The sequence below is a fragment of the Pinus tabuliformis genome, chromosome 7 (assembly GCF_031772625.1).
Source record: "Pinus tabuliformis cultivar Carrire ecotype Pingquan chromosome 7, CPIR1, whole genome shotgun sequence".
NCBI lineage: Eukaryota > Viridiplantae > Streptophyta > Pinopsida > Pinales > Pinaceae > Pinus > Pinus tabuliformis.
The window spans coordinates 10,829,743-10,845,544 of record NC_142293.1 but is presented as its reverse complement, the minus strand read 5'-3'; positions in this window follow the sequence as shown (position 1 = coordinate 10,845,544).

Genomic DNA, 15,802 nt, shown 5'->3' with positions numbered 1-15,802 from the left:
TATGTTAAACAACATACATTACTAAAGCAACCAAAATATTCCAAATACAATAAAAACATATGCATGAAGGCTTGCTAGCTCTGTTATTATTATTATAATTAAAAGGTCCACCCATACATACACCATTGACAACCACTAGCCCCAATATTGCAACGTTATAGTCAAGAACACTTGCTACTCCAAATAAGTATACTCTCTCTACAATGTGGAGAATCCAAGGCTCGTCACAATACTCCCAAGCCTTCTCTAAGCCTAAGCCTAGCCAAAAAGTTTCCTCCCGAAATCCTGTTCTATGCGTTATGAGGTTCTATTTATAACAAAGGGTGTGGTGACCCTTGACATTGCCACTTGTGACTCTTTGACTACCCTCATGACTCTTCAACTTCCTTACAAGTAACAAATTACATAACATGATGACCTTTCATATTCCAGTAATGACACTTGGAATTTCACTTACAACATATTTACAAATAAGGTTTTGCAAATGGGGTAGCAAGCTAAGTGGGCTTGATTGTGGGGAAAAACTCCACAGTTAAGCGCGCTTGAGCCAGAGGAGTTCTGGGATGGGTGACCTCCTGGGAAGTCCTGGTTACCGGGTGCAAGCCCCGGAAGTGATGATTGATGCTATGTGATTCGTTCTCCACATTTCACTAGTTTCAATCCCACTTCTTCACCCCTGTGAGCATCACCCGATGCAATGAGTGCTAAGTGAACTATTCAAAAATCATGAGAAATTAGTCAGTTACGACTACCTCTCATGGAAATGGTCATACGTTTGAATGACTTACTTAATGCAGTTGAATCCCAAAAATGATATCTAATATTACATTTTCCAAATGTACCCATGTAAGACAAAATAGGCTAGAGACAGTCTAATAAGACAAAACACTATGACTCCAAAGTTTGGGGAAAGACCAACTTGAAAACCTCCACTTGGTGCTTCTTGGTCACATGCCAAGCTTGGTACTGCATTATGGTGTCCCCAAACTTCCTGATGTTTTCTTCCTAAAGGTAGACTCTTGCCTCCATGGCATCCGGGTGTATTGTTGGCTTGTTGGGGCCTAACCCAGGTTCAGAAGCATTTTAGCCAAACAAATCCCAAAACTACCGGCCCTTTTGGCAACAGTCCGCGGAGCGCGAACTGAGGTCTCACCCGAGGTAGTATGCGAGGGTGCTGGAACCAGGTTTCCACACCCTAGGGATGTCTTGATGAGGTCTGGAAAGGTCACGAACCAATCCTATGCACTTGTGCTACTCTACGCAGCTGTCTGACCTTCGCGTAGCTCTGTACAGAGTGCAAAGAGGCGCTGCCTAGATCCTTTACCCTTACGATGTTATTATTATAGATCTGACTTAATTTTGTGGGCCCAGTATTCTTATTTACTCATTTAACATTTATAACCAGTGCGCGTAATCATAAACTGTAAAGAGATGCAAGGATATAATCGAAACATAAACACACAGATCAGATGCACAATATTCCAAAATCAACTTATCTTTTATTAACCTTCTGTTCCAATACAATCCAATTCCACCCTGCGCACTCAGCTACAGGGGTCCACGCACACAGCTGCAGACTCTACCAGGCCTCTGCGCACACAACTACAAAGCATCTCCCTACTTCTATAACCCAAGACTCGGACTTATAGACTCAGAGCAAATAGCGTATTCAAAAACCCATAATAATCCAGAACGAACTCAAAAATTTAAGAAAAATTCTTCGGCGTAAATCACAAGATAAATCATTTGTCGACGCATTTCGAACCAACTAGTGTGGTTCATTGTTAGGACAACTTGTCCTGATGATGAACCACACTAGTTGCTTCGAAACGCGTTGAAAAATGATTTATCTTGTGATTTACGCCGAAGAATTTCTCTTAAACTTGATATGGATCATAGAAGCCTCAATTCAACAAACTCAAAAACTGAACTCTACACTTAGAGCCTCACTCTATTTATACATTCCCATGGTTTGCGGACCATGGGTAGGCCAACCAACTCTATATTAAATTACAATATTTGAGGGCAGACAAGCCTTTGACTTGACTCATTACAATTCGCGCCCCGTGCACTACACGGAGCCTTCACAATACCATTACCCAAAATTGTGGGCTTTAAGCCCAAAAACCGTTACGCGGGGGATCCGCTACCCAACAGGTCCCCAACACAAACATCGTGACTCACCCTCGAGTCACCCCGTCGGTGTGGTGAGTCGCGCTGCCAAGGCTATGCGGTCTGCCATCCTTATAAGTGACGCACTACAATCTGTTGCTCTGTCATGCCTCCTGCAACGCTTCTTCAAGCTCCTGCTCCATTGGCCCTACTAATTCGCTTAATGAATGATGCTCATTTTTCTCTGCTAGGTTAAAAAAAAGCGACCACTCATAGGATTTTAGCTCTAGCTAATATGTCAAATGTGTGAACTTTTTGTGCAAGAGCAGCAAACTTGCGATCTCTGGTTCAGTATACTCAATGTCTGTTGAACCTTGTGTTGCATTTTTGCAAGAGAGTTGTTGCTGTCTGCGAGGTCCCAATCTTCAAATTTCATCGTAGGCGCACAGCCCAGAGGTGAACTTTTAGATGGAATTCCATCTTTTGTCTCAAGATTCACCATCTTGCCTTTATCTTTCATAGATCGCTTACCAGACCGCGGGTTTCAGCGACATCCGGACCGGTCCTGCTACCTGTCTGGGAATTTCCGATACATCTCCCACCGTTGGTGTTGGGCTCGGCGTAGCATCCTTAGCTATCGACATTACACTGTCCAGAAGGTCCTGCGTCTCTTTTGACAATGTTGCAAACACTGGGCTTACTCTCAAAGCGTCGAAGGTCGACGGGTCCATATCTATTTGATAACGTAATAACTTAATTCTCAAGATGCCACAGTTTGTTCGGTGGATGATCAGCTATGATTTATAGGCCTGTTGAAATTCAAATTCGACTGTTCCCCCCTTTTCTGGCTCATTAATGCTATATTGGCAGCAAATCGTTTCAAATCTTGTTCTGACTCCGTGTCTTAAATGCCCGCCGCCCGCTCCCTTTTGCCTTAACTCGGACGTCTTGTCATGAACAATGACACTAATGGTCACTTCCTTGTTTATTTGTGCAGCAGCGTAGCCCCTTCTGCGCGACCGCGACCCTTGTGACATACCAACCCTGCGCGCACCCCTGTTGTCGCGCAGCTCCCTAACAGACTGTTTTATAGTCCCGCACTCTCTTTCAACTGTCTGGAGCGGTGAGACTGTGCTTCCTATGGATAGTCAGATAGTCGGCCCACCCATGTAGAGCTTTAGGCGACTGCCATTTACTCTGCCTGGGAAGGGTTCTCCATTAAGTTTGACTAGCTGGACCGCGCCCCCATCTGTAACTTCTTTGACCACATATGGTCCTAACCAATGCATTTTGAGTTTCCCCAGAAATTTTTCAAACTTGTTGTCATACAGCAACACTAAATCGTTTACCTTGAATGTGCGCATCTTGATATGGCGATCATGCCAGGCTTTCTCACGCTATTTCTGTACCTACTGATGGAATCCCGCTAGAAACTGTTCTTCCTCAAGTTCTTCCAATTGCGCGAGCCTCTCTTCCAATGCTTCGCGGTCTGACATGCCTGTCATCACTGCTATCCGCAAACTGGGTACAATGTATTCCATTGGCATGACTGCTTCCATGCCATAGACTAACCTGAAAGGTGTCTGACCCATCAATTTCTTGCATGTGGTTCTATATGCCCATAATATGGCAGGTATGCGCAAGTCCCAGTCATTTCATTGTGTGTTACATACTTTGGTCAGTGCAGTCTCCAGAATCTTGTTGAATGCTTCTACTGTCCCATTAGCTTGCGGATGGTACGACATACTTTGTTGATGATACACTTGGAACTCCTCGGTGAGTGCGCTGATAGTTTCATTTAGGAAGTGCGTTCTGTGGTCACTCATTAAAATTTTCGGGCATCCAAACCGTGTCAATGCATTGTCAAACAAAAATTTCACAGTTGTGGCAGCTGTGCAGTCCTTAACTAGTTGTTCTTCCGACCATTGAGTTAGGTACTCTGTCGCAGTGATGATGTAGCACGTGCCCATTTTCCCTTGAGGTTTGATTGGCCCCACAAATTCTATTGCCCATTTCTTGAATGGCTGCAACGTCATCTGTGGATTGAGTGGCATCTCATCCCTTCGCGATGGTTTCCCAATCCTTTGACATATGTTACAGGCCTGACAGTGTGCTTTCGAATCTTGATGTAGGGTTGGCCACCATAGTCTGGCGCGAAGAATCTTTTGTGCCATCACCCATCCCGCATAGTGTCCTCCTGTAGCCCCTCCATGTGCTTCCACAAGGATCTGTCCTCATTCAAATTCAGGTACATATCTTCGCAATATCTCATCGTTTCCCATTTTGTAGAGGTGCCCCGCGATGACAGAAAAATCCACCGCTCGTACCACCAATTCCCTCTTCTGCTGGACTAAATATCCCTGCGGCGCAGTCCCTGTGGTTAAAAAATGAATTATATCTTTGAAGTGGCTATCCACGATGTGCACTGCAAAGAGTTGTGCGTCAGGTAGTCCTTCTTCCAAATTTGTTGGCTCCTCTCCTATCTCAATTCGTGATAAGTGATCTGGTTCTGCATTTAGGCGTCCTGGCTTTACGATGAACTCAAAGTCATATTCTTGAAATAGTAGTAGCCATCTGCATATGTGCCCCCCCAACACAGGCTTGTTCACTAGGTATTTCAACGCGGAATGATCGATATACATCTTGAAGTGCCTGCCAAGTAAATAGTGTTGGTATTTCTGGAGCGTGTATACCATTGCCAACCCCTTGCGCTTAGTAGTAGAGTAGATCTTTTCGGCTTTGGACAACCATCGACTCGTGAACGCGATTGGGTGATCCACGCCTTTTGCGCCTTCTTGCATAAGTACAGCTCCCAGTGCGATACACGACACATCAACGTGTACATGAAATTCTATGTCCCATTTTGGAAAGACCAAGATGGGAGAGGATGCCATTTTCTCCTTGAGAACATCCAAACTTTTCACACAATCATCATTCCAACAATATGTAGCATCCTTTTTCAATAGCTTCTCCATTGGCGCTGTTATTTGCGCATAGCTCTTGATAAACTTCCTATAGTAACCAGTGTGCCCCAACGTAGCACGTAGTTGTTTAACACTTTGCGGCGCTTCCAGATTGAGAATAACGACATTCTTCATAGGATGCACCATCAGACCTTGTTTGCAGACCACATGGCCGAGCAGGTTTCCAAGGGGGACGAGGAAGGTGCACTTTTTCAGATTCAGCGTAATCTGGTGTTGTCGACAAGTATCCAACATCAAACGTAAGCTTGTTATATGGTGTTTAACTAACCTGAACACAGTCCAATCATCCAGATAAACCTCCAAGAACTTGTGGATGTATTCCTTGAACGCGACCACCAATACGTGCGAAAATATCGCTGGCACGTTCTTCAGCCCAAAGGGCATAACGGTGTATTGAAAATAGCCCCATTCGGTTGCGAAGGTTGTCTTGCTCCTATCTTCAGACGCTATATTAATCTGATGGTACCCTGAGAAGCCATCCATGAATGAGTACGCTTCTTGTCCACCAACATTCTCCAATACTTCATCTGTAAACGGTGTCGAGAATGAATCGTGAACATAGGCGTCCTTAAGCTTCTTGAGGTCCACGCAGATTCTAATTTTTCCCTTCTATTTTTTCTCCTGTACTACCATAGGACTTACCCAGTTTGATTCTTCCACTGGTTCAATAATTCTAGCTGCAAGCATTTTGTCTAATTCTTCGTGGACCTTTTCTTTATACTTCGGATTCAACAGGTAAGGTCGTTGTTTAACTGGCTTTGGATCTAGTTTCAGAGTAATCTTCATCTTCCCTAATTCGCCAATGATCCCCTTTAAGTGATTTTGGTAGGGAACAAATCTTGGTATTCGCGGAGTAACTCGATGACCTTATCTACCATAGCATCGTCCCAGTAGTCCCCAAGCGTCGCGTACTTTGGCTCCGTGTCTGTACCTATGTTTACTTGCTTTGTTTTTAGCGGCACAGTGATGTCGGGGTCCTCAATTGATGGTCCTCAAACTTTGCGACACCCTTCAGTTTCTAGAATATTAATGTTTCGGGGGTCATCATCATCCTCTTCTGCTTGTACGTTATAACATTCTAGGGCACGGCTTAACTAGGTTGGCCATGCTGGTTGAACTTCTTCCCGCAGTTCCTATGGTATTTTGAAGATGGCAACTTTCACAGCTTGTAGCGCATCGTCAACAGTATTCGACCATCGGTCTTCAAAGGTGAATGTTAACAAAAATCCCTCGCGCAACACATCCCATTCACCCGTACCATGTCGGAGTTCCGTCTTGGTATACCAATTCATGGGTATGACATCCAGGGTATGATAGAATAAGTGTACCCATTCAGGCTAAGGCTCTTCTCCATAGGCCTTGGTCCATTTTGCAAGGTGTGTGCGTGGGTCATTGCGTCCATTGTATTTATTTGCTAGTCGTAGTTCTGGTTTCCCAAATTGTAGCTGCATCATCCTCCTGCAGCCGCGCCAGTTCTCAAAATTTCCTTGATGTGTTCCCCACCAATGCGTAGGTGTCGCATGCAGTGCCCACTTCAATGCATCGAACCGCTATTGCTCTGGTACTGCACTCTCAAACTTGCTCAAGAATTCATCCACCGCTGTCAATCCATCATATGTCGGTAGATCTTGGGCCTGGGCTGTTACACAATGCAGTGATCTAGTCATCATGTTGCAATTTAGCATTGTCACTTCGTTCAACCGATTGTGCTACTGTTTGTTTTCTTCATCTGAATCTGAGGTGTAGGAACCTGTGTGCTCCCACGAGATTCTTCCATCTACAGTCAGATTTACCCAATCCTAATCCTGCATAGTTATCTTGTAGATACAATCCATCTCATCGTCACTTCCATCGTCGTGTACAGGTTCAGTGTAGCGCGCTCCTTTGGTTGGGTCTAGTGGAATGACTACACGTAAATACTTTTTCTCAAATATCATCTTCCACTTCTTCAGGTTGATGACTCCATTCATATCAGTGGCCCAGTCTATTCCTAGCAACGCAGGGTAAGGGTTGCTGTCATCCACAATCTCTATCACCTCAAAGTCTGTCTGTGTGCTCGCGCCTTCGATATCAACTGTTATCCCCTGCAATCTCCCCATGGGAAAAATTTTCTGTTGGTTCACCATTCGCAATTGAATGGGGGACCACTACAATGTGGGCCTGCCCATGCATTCCCATGTCTGCCTTGGTAACACATTCGTGTCAGAACCTAGGTCTAGAATTACCTGATCCATTTCATATTTGCCAATCTGCGTCGTCAATCTCATTTCCCTCCCGGTGGGCAATGCATGCTTTCCCAGTTTTCGGACTACGTGGGGTTCCCCTGACCCTGCGCACCTAGTTATCAACTCCTGTAGTCCTTTAACTGCCTTATTATCGTGCAGAAATTTCATGCATGTCTCTAAAAAGGTAGTAAGCATAGAAGGATCCATCCCTGTCTTTGGTTGATCCTTACTACCTGAAGTAGAGGCTTTCACAAAGCTCTTCTTAGCTTCCATAAACGTCTCCTTTGTGCATTCCAAGTCAAACTCTGATTCCTTTTTAGGAGCCTTGCGAACCCAAGTATCTTAGTCATGCTACTTCCCCTTATCTTCCACTGTGGTCGCGCCACTTTTGAGCATCATGTTTACGTTGGGGTCTTCCTTGCGCGGTTCAAACCTCATCATTTGGATATTCTGAGTCGGATTAGGTTGTAGTACCCCTTTCTCGTGCATCTGTGCGATCAGTGTAGGACAATCCATCATTTCATGATCAAACTACTTATAGTACGAACACGATATTCTCGTTGGGTTGGTACAATCGTGAGTGTAGTGCCCCAGTCCTCCGCAATTGTAACAAATTAATTGTCAGCGGCCCCTTAATTGTCTGCGGCCCCTTCTTGGCCCCATCCCTCCTTGTCCTCGACCTCGGCCCTGAAATCCAGAGTGCGCCATCCCCACAGCTGGGTCGAGGGCTCGCGTTTCTGTCTGCATTCGATAGGCTGGGGTCCACTCCATCATCAACTCGTAGCTGCGACATGTACGCTCGTCGTGGCCCACCGTCCTACAGAAATTATAAAACAGTTGCTATGGGGTCTGTGTATACTTTTGCAACAGATGACAATTGTCCGTTGTGTGTTTTCCTCCTATCTGATAGATCGTGCACCATAGCGGGGGTGTCGCACTCGACCTTGTTTGTGCTCCGATCTCAATGGCATTGGCCCCCCTCCTTCCAAGTAGTTCGTGAATACTGGACAATGATCCTTATCGTGACTTTGGCCTTTGAATTTTATCCACTAGACTTCTTCACGCGCCTCTGGCCGTGGCACCCTATCCTGCTTCAAACTCTGCATCTACAAGCATAGGTTCTGTAGTTTCACGTGGATCTATTGGACTCCCAATCCCGGATCCTGTATCGGTGTTTCATGCGACCTCATCGCCATTTCCAATGCTTCTGCTTGGGTCGAAAGCTTCTGCTGTGACAACGTCGTCCTCAGGTGTCGTGTCAAAGATGCCACAAACCATGCGTGGTGCTGCGCATCCATTAGCATCATATTAGCCTCGTGGATCATACTCTTTAGTCTCTGATCCAGATCCCAGGGGGTCTCGCCTGGAAGCATCGCGATCTCCTTAAATTCGATGATTGATTGTGTCTCTGATTTCGGCAGGTTGAATTCTTTGTTTAACACAATCTGGATCTCTGCTATCCCTGAATTTGGGTGATCATTCGAGTGCTTGATATACCATGTCAACACGCGATCCTGCAGCGTGCTTACCAATGTAGTCTTCTTAATGTTACTGTCCGTAACCCCCTGTGCTTTCCACACTGCTCTTACCATGAACCCAAACTAATCCGGGTCCTCATTTCCTACTCCTCTGAATATGGGTAGCTTAATTGCGCTCGCCATACTGAACTGCTGGTTTGGTGGAGGTGGTGTCGGCGAAGATGGAGGTGAAGGAGGTGATGCGAGTGGTGGCGTAAGTGGGGATGGTAACTGCAGAATGTGCTAACTTATCAAACTAATCGCACTCCTCGAAGAAACCTGAGCGTGCTCTTCCTCGCTCTCTCGCGAAGGTGTAATTAATGGACTATTTCCTATTCCCTCTGTCCCTTTGTAGATCCTTCCACTCCAATTCACATCACCCATTTTTCACATAACAACATCTTAATCTAGGTATTCAAAGATTTGATGTACTTACCACGCAGTCCCTTGAGAAAACGTATTTCTACTTCATTGTAGCTTACAGTCGTGTCTATCACAAATTCAGTGATAAACCCTCCTATTATCCGGTCGAACCAATGGTCTATGGCCCGCATGATCTTATCTTCTGATGCCTCTAGCTTGCTCACTAACTCCAAAGTCCACACTATCGGTTGATCGAGCTTATACCTTCCCTCGCTGCGATCAAATCATACAGCTCTGAAGAGAAGGACGCGAAGAAGATCTCGTGGATTTCCGTATATACGTAGCAATCCAGCCACCTCTTCTTGGATATCTGCGGAGTATTGTTTTCCTGTGTCACGAACTTGTGAAGCTTTTGATCCAACCAATCTTCAATTTCCTTCTTTGTAGGGTTCCAATGTTCCGACATCAAAAATACCTTAGGAAGATCCTGGTTCCGACAACGGAACCATTTGTTGGCTTGTTGGGGCCTGACCCAGGTTCAGAAGTGTTTTAGCCAAACAAATCCTGAAACTATCGGCCCTTTCGGTAACAGTTCGTGGAGCGCGGACTGAGGTCTCACCCGAGGTAGTATGGGAGGGTGCTGGAACCAGGTTTCTGCACCCTAGGGATGTCTTGATGAGGTCTGGAAAGGTCACAAACCAATCCTGCGCACTTGTGCTGCTCTGCGCAGCTGTTTGACCTTCGCGTAGCTCTGTACAGAGCGCGAAGAGGCACTACCTAGATCCTTTACCCTTATAGTGTTATTATTATAGATCTGACTTAATTTTGTGGGCCTAGTATTCTTATTTACTCATTTAACATTTATAACCAGTGCATGCAATCATAAACTGTAAAGAGATGCAAGGATATAACTGAAACATAAACACACAGATCAGATGCACAATATTCCAAAATCAACTTATCTTTTATTAACCTTCTATTCCAGTACAATCCAATTCCACCCTGCGCACTCAGCTGCAGGGGTCCGCACACACAGCTGCGGACTCTACCAGGCCTCTGCGCACACAGCTACAGAGCCTCTTCCTACTTCTACAACCCAAGACTCGGACTTACAGACTCAGAGCAAATATCGCATTCAAAAACCCATAATAATCCAGAACAAACTCAAAAACTGAACTCTACACTTAGAGCCTCACTCTATTTATACATTCCCATGGTCCGTGGACCATGGGTAGGCCGACCCACTCTATATTAAATTACAATATTTGAGGGTGGATAACCCTTTGACTTGACTCATTACAATTCGTGCTCCGCACACTACACGTAGCCTTTACAATACCATTACCCAAAATTGTGGGCTTTAAGCCCCAAAACTGTTATGTGGGGGATCCGTTGCCCAACATGTATGTTCTCGAAACTTGTATCCAACTCATTATAAAGCATGAGAAGCATGATGTTGACCTTGACAGGACCATCGATGTACTTTTTCATGTTGTGTGTGTTTAGCTCCAAGTCGTTTCTTGTGGCCTCTTGTCTTAGCTACTCCACGTACTCATCGATCTCTAGCCAGACTTGGTTCTTGTGTTTAGTATTCGTGATGGACCCTGCATCTATTCATTTTCTTCCTCATATGCTGGTTGTTCTGGCTCATCAACCTGTATTGGCATTGTTTTCTCTGTTTTTACGTATTTACTTTGTTCTTCTTCCTACTTCTGATTCTCTATTGTTCCTTTCTCCTCAACTCTTTTCCTTCCTTCGGATCTTGCTCTTCTTGCTGTGATCTCCGTTCTGCTACCTGCAAGCTCTACTTTTCTCTCTTCCTCTGCTCTGTTTTCTATGTCCTCTGATTCATTTTTCTTATGTTGCCAAAGCTACCTGCATGAAGATCAAATCCACTTCCACTCTGTTAGTCTCCTATACCAATAGGTTTCATTTTTCATGATTGATAGTGGAAGTGCCAAAAATGTTCATCTTTGATGCTACAAAGGTTCCATATTTTGTGAAAGGAACAGAGAGTTAAAAAATGTAAAGAGGGTATTCCTTAAAAGAATGATCAAAAGGAAAGAAAATGAATTGGTCAGAAAAAATAATTGAAATGAACCCCAAAGAAAGACCAGGAAAGTGGCTAACGAAAATGCCACTGCTAGCTTGCTGGATGGCCCAATAGCTCAAACTGGACCATGCCATGTTTTAAATTGCTTGTTCTAGACTAGAGAATGAATATCTGTCCAAACAGTTCAAGCTTGGCAGATGAGTAGCTAGATAGAGAAAGGAAGGAGCCCAACTGCTTAATCTGGTCCCTTGGAAGAGATAAGGGTAGAATTAGATAGGAGGGCAGTCAAAAGAAAAGAGGATCATCAGGGTTTGCAAGGCTAAGTGCACCCATTCAAAAGAAGAAAAAATGTTAGGTGTATTAGGTTGGGTAGGTAGTTTGAGGTTGCAGAAGCAAGGTCTGACCACATGATATATTGAAAATCATATCTTATCTCATCAACAAGAGAAGGGTCAGAACAATGGTCTAAATGGCAGAACTATCAAAGCATGTCTAACTTCCCTCATTCCCCTCAAAACGTTTCTTACTAATATCCCCTTGAGGACTTTAGGATCTGCCTAAACAGTCCTACTTACATTTCCCCCTTGAGAAAATCATGTCAAGTTGTGACCTTTTTCTTCAAAAAGAAGCCACATTGCTTGTGTAAAACCCTCATTTCATACTTCATCCATTTCTTGTTTCTAAGTTTCAGTACTCAAGCTTAATCTCTCCCTCACACTTCACCTCACATACCCATATTAACTCCTAACCCTATTATATAGCTCCCTAGTTACATCCCCACCCCTATTTTCTACAAAAAACTATATAAAATTCCCAAAAACATATTAACTATCCCACCCCCTAGCATTATAGCTAAGTAACATAGTTATGGGAGATATTAGTCCATTTGGGGCTATAATCAACCCTTTCACGTCCTAACCCCGGAATTAATCTAACCTCTGGTTAGGATTAATAACCTATGCCTAAACCCCCACCCACCTAAACCCTTGCAATTTGCCCCCGCAGTCAAAACCCAATGTTTAAATGTTTGAATGTTTTAAATTAAACATTACATTACATTAACCCACACTAACCCAACCCGCAAAAAACCCACCTAAGCCTAAGTTTGGACCCTACGCTACGCAATATTATTTAAATATACGGGAGGGACCCGCTCTGAAGCTGCACGCCGCGACAAAAGCCCCGCCAGCCGTCCATTCCCCACCGCGCCAAATCCAACAATGGGCGGGTGTTTTAAGCCCACAACGCGCCGGGGGTTAACGTCCGGGGGATGGGAGGTTTCCCTGCCGTACCCTCACCACGTGTCGACCACTCGGGGTGTTCGGAGGCCTCCCCCCCAAAATCGCCCCTGCTCAAAGGTGGTGCGGGGAAACTGGAAACCACTGTCCGTCCCATCACGTCAGCAATCTCGTCAGCATGACGTCACCACCCGGTCTCCGCCGCTGCCCCATGTCACTCGCCACATTGTCCGCCCGCGTCCACGTTGTGCCACCGTGTCCTGACACATAGTCATCCGAGTCAGCGTCCACGTCACCCGGCCGCACTCGGGACCCGCCAATGACGTCATGCTGACGTCATCACAGGAAAGTGCCAAAAGTGCATATGCGCCGAATTTTTTATTAAAAACACGTAAAGTGACCGTTTTCGATCATTTTCGTTGGAAAGTTTCGAGAGCGTCGTTCTGTTGTTCACACCAAATTGCCTCCAGTTTTCAAATTTGAACAATTCGGACGCTGCCACCTGCAAATTTGACGTCAGTACTCGCCATTCAATCAGCTCAACCACCCTCGGCGCAAGCTAAACTAGGTATTTTTCGAATTCCACCTGTTCACCCGTGTTCTTCCCATTTTCTCAAATTTGTTCACTCAATTGCCTGCAATCTCCTAAGTTAATGGTGTTGTCCCTAAAAAATTTGGCCTAAATTCACTAATACACCCCCTGTTTAAGAGAACCACGGTCCATTCACGATTTCACCATGCCTAAATCCATTTTCGAGCTTGAATTCCCGATATAACTTTACACCTGCTCGGCATTGTTCCCTTTTGCCGCGTTTCACTACAAAATCTCAGTACATTAAGCTGTGTAATCCTTTTCCCCTCTGCATTTGGCCCTCACAGTCTCTACATTCAAAGAATTTGCTAAAAAGAAACCAAAGCTTAAAACAAACTCTGCAAAGTTTGTTCTTTTCACCACAGCACAAATATTGAAGACTTTTGGTTCAGCTAAACTCATTCTACCACTCCTCTACAAAGTCCTCACAAGCAGTTATCCTCAGCCTGTTTTTGCTCAAAAACTTAACTCTAAAGATAACATCTGAAAATTTCTGTAATGGCTACTCCGTCAGCTCTTAGTGTCACTCCTATGAATCCACCAAACAAAGAGCTTGAAGACATGCCTCTTGCTGATAGAGATTACCTTATCCAAGATCTAGTTGGTGACAAAAATCACTTGCAAACCTTCTGCCAGTTGAGAAACAGCTATCAAAGCAACTGTGACATGTATGGTATATGGGAGTCCAATTTGCCTTATTACTTCCTCCCATCTCTCAACATTTTTCTTGAGATCATCTGCTTATGTGCCGAGAACTATGAGCCAACTCAGAGAGCTGTTAAGTCTCCATCTGGGAGCATACTTTTCCACATTACTCCTGACTCCATCAACCAAATGCTCAACTTCAAGCAGACTCAACTGTTGTTTCCCTTCTCCATGAACTATTTGCTGGATGCAGGCTCCAAGCTCTCCAGTGCTGACATTGAAAAAATTACCAAGACATTCATGAGGGCAGATCACCAGCCTACAGGGCCACCTCCTTTCTTATATGTCCATTTCAATGAGGTGGGCAAGCTTCTAGTTGATATGATCTCTTATGTGCTAGGCTTCAAAATGAGTGAGCACATTGATGAAACAGTGTTGGTATTATTAGCTGCATATAGTCCAGGCCAGCCCCCTGCTTACAAGTATAACTTTGCCAAGTTCATAGCCAATAAAATACATGATCAGCTATTGAAAGTGGATAGGGAGGGAGTATTCAAATATTCATCATATATCTACCACTTATTCATGTATTACCAGTCTGAAAGCTTCCAATGCCCCATCAAGAAATTGGATTCTAGGGGTGAAAAGAGGTCTGTCATCTTCTGGTCATCAGTTTTCCATGAAGTTCAAAACTCTCCATTTTCTTACTGTGAGTTTATTGACCAATTTGTATACCCAGTCTCTTGCCTCCTAATGAGATCTCCTCCTCCTAGATTGTCATTTGAGATACAGAAGACCTTGCAGCTATCCAAGAGCTACAAAATAGGTGATTGGTACCTATATCAAAATCACACTGTCATTAGAATCTATGGCTGTGAGCTCTGTCCTTACAGGCTTCCAAGGTATGTACCAATGAGACTGTTTGCCTTGGAATACTATAGGCAACTCATTAGTTCTGATCTTACCCATTTTCATAGTGCCAAAAAGAAAGCTCACCTCAAATTCAAAGACCATCTAGGCCCCTTCATTATGAACAAGAAAGAAGGTTGGCAAGATGCTGATCAAATTCTCAGGGACAAATATAAGCTAAAGAGGAGCTTCTGGTGGGTCACTTATGACCCGGAAGGTTTTATCAGTACCAGAAGAGTTAAATACATGCTGCTAGGTTATGACCACTGTAAATATCCACAAATTGAACAATATGCCAACCAAAATGAGTGGTTGAAGGCACATTATTTGAGGAATTGACTCAAGAGGAAATAATGGAGAAAAATGTCAAGGATTTAGAAAAAACTCTTAACTTGGATTCTTTGCAGTAGGTAACATTCAAGTTGCCACATCAAATTGGAGAAGGCACATCCACTGCTGCAGCCACACAAGCCACCCAGGGACCATCTACATCAGCAACAGGTACAGCAAAAGGGAAGGAGATAATGGATGCAGAGAAAGAAGTGATTACAGAACAACCTGCCTCCTCAATGGAGAAACCTCAAGTACAAGCTCCTCTACAACAAACAGAAGCACCAACAATGCCTGCCTTGCAGACTCCTGCCCATGAGGAAAGAGGCAGAAAACACTAAAAGGCAAACTTCTAAGAAAGATCAACTTAAAATAAATTGAATGAATCTAACAATGCATTGGAACTTAACGCACAACATAGAGGTCTAGGCTAGAGACGTGTTCTGGCGTCGTAAAGCCTGGTAAATGTTGTCCTCACTGATGGTTGGGTGATTCCTCCATTGTGAGACGATAAGTGCCAGTACGGATTTGTGCTCCCATGTACCATCGAGTATATATTGGGAGACCCCTATAGGCTTAAAACCTTTTATCCATAGGAAGCCATGTCGGCCGCCCTACTGATCGCAATGCACCAAACACAGCATTCGGGAAGATTGACTGCCGTACCATAAAACATATTCTGCAGTTTGTGATTGGTTTGGTACTCCCTCTACCTAGATCTCCAGAGCAGTCCCTTTCCTTCCTTTTCAGACTCCTTAACGGAAAGGTCCATCTGAGCACTTGTCACTTCAGGCTCATTAAAAATCGAAGGAGACTAGAGTCATCTTTTGTTTT